Source organism: Lepidothrix coronata, unplaced genomic scaffold (assembly GCF_001604755.1).
Source record: "Lepidothrix coronata isolate B3197 unplaced genomic scaffold, Lepidothrix_coronata-1.0 Scaffold121, whole genome shotgun sequence".
NCBI classification, from domain to species: Eukaryota; Metazoa; Chordata; class Aves; order Passeriformes; family Pipridae; genus Lepidothrix; species Lepidothrix coronata.
In genome coordinates this window covers 2,693,828-2,695,966 of record NW_016690301.1, presented here as the reverse complement: position 1 = coordinate 2,695,966, position 2,139 = coordinate 2,693,828, and positions in this window count along the sequence as shown.

The window sequence follows — 2,139 nt, the reverse complement described above, 5'->3', positions numbered from 1 at the left end:
CCTTTGCCTTCTCTGAACTTGTTGCATTCTTAGCATTCTTACCATAAATCATTTAATAGCTGCCCTATTCATAGGAAAATGCATTGCTGAAGTTAAACAGTGGGGTTTTGCCCTCCACTCTCATTGGAGAGAAGCATAATAAATTACACCTGATTTGCATGCAGGTTTGCATACACAAAACTCCTGTCAAGAACCAGCAAACAATAATCTGCTCATGTCAGAACACACTGTACAAACAACAGCATCAAAGAGCTGCTGAGCTGTGAGGAACATGAGAATAACCCTGCTGCTCTGAGTTACTGAGGCTTCGCCTCCCAATCTGACATCTCTGAAAGGCAACAAATAGAAATAAACTCAGCATCTTTGTATCTCTCATTATGCTACAGTCCAAACAACCTCCATCCTGACTCCAGGGAAATTCTGAGTCCCGGATGAACCTGTAGTGAGAATGTATAAAGTACAAAAAGGTTTCCCTGTTGACACAGGCCAATTTTCCATGTGCTGCCTGGAACATCCATCAGTTCAGGCGCTGGGCAGTGCAGGATCAGCTACTCTGAAATTCTCAGCATTACAACACGGACACATTGCTCCTGCACTCGGTGGCTTTGCAGGAACAAAGTGTGTCACTGGTCCAGCTGTCATAGGTCACCTACACACAGTTTTAAGCATGGGAAAACCTCTGCTGATGTGTCGTGTAGTTCCCCCAGAGCTCCTGACAGCTCTCCATGCACAGTCTGATGCTGAGCCCTGTTTGCTGCCTCCTTACCTGACTCACCTTCTGCAATCTGTCAAAGGAACAGAAGAGAACTAATAATTGGAACTCATCACAGGTAGGAAGCAGGCAGCAGGACAGACCTTTGGCTGCAGAGGACAGAAGGAGAGGAGCAGGAAGAGTTCAGGGCAGTTCCCTGACCAAAGCATATCTAACGTGAGGAACGCTGCTGGCAGGTTTTGCCACAGAGGGAAAGCACCTTTTAATGAATTTAGAAAGACAAGTACAGAACGCTTCTGTCATCCCAGGGTTTGGGTGCTCCATTTAGATTGTCCCTGAAACATTTAGTGGAAGCAAAGGACCACTTCTACATTAAGAAACTGTGCAGCAGCCTCTACCGTTTGTTTTGGCAACCATTTCTATTTAAAATGCACTCAGCTTATGCACTGCATGAACTGTCTATTTTCCTGTGAGCAAAAGGTGTGCACAGAGTTCCCTGGCCTGTGGTTCTGGGAGTGTGGGAGCTGGGGGAGCTGATTTTCCAACACCTTCTGTACTTCCACTCATGATTTTGATTCTTTTCGTGTGAACGTGCTGCCCTACTTCCTGCAGGCCTGATTTGTTTCAATTTATTATGACAATCCTACATGCTCACAATAACATTTAAATCATTCACATTCCCCATTTCATCTGCCACTGAACTACTTGCACCTTGTATGAAATGGATGTTTGAGAGCTGAGAGCAGTTTTAAGCACATAAAGTTAATAAGCACAGCTCCTAAACTTAAATTTGAGACCCAGCCAGGGAGCTACAACACTGTTAGGGAAATTAAGATATGGCAAGGACAATATAAATAACCCAATTACATGGATCAAAACCTTCTAACTGATATAAAAGTTATTGGGTACTTAGTTATATGGTTTTCTAGCAATTTAGTATTGCGTCACTGTCTGCTCACGCTGATCTTTTTGACCCAGAGAAGGAATGTGTAACTGTAATTCCTCCTTTGCTGTGGTTGTCAGAGATGCAATTCCATGGGGTTAAAAGTGTCCATGGGTACGTCTGTCCTGACAGAAGAGTTATAATTGTGCAGAATATAAACTCTAAGAGCCCCTGTCAAAGGAACAGAAGAGAACTAATAATTGGAATTGGAATAACTGCTTTGCTGCTTTGACTTCAGAGGAGCAGGCCAGGAACTCTCCCATATCCTGTGCTAAACCTGAGACTAAAAAACCAACTGTAAGGGAATGAGAACAATTAGAGGGACAGGTGGAGGACAGACACGAATAATTTCAGAAAGAATATAAGGATTGTAGCATGTTTATAATTATTCATAAGCCTAATCTTAAGATTTGATTCAGGTTTATGGTATTCAGCTGTTCTCTTGATTTTTCCAGTGATGGTAACAGATGAAAAAAGGGATAAA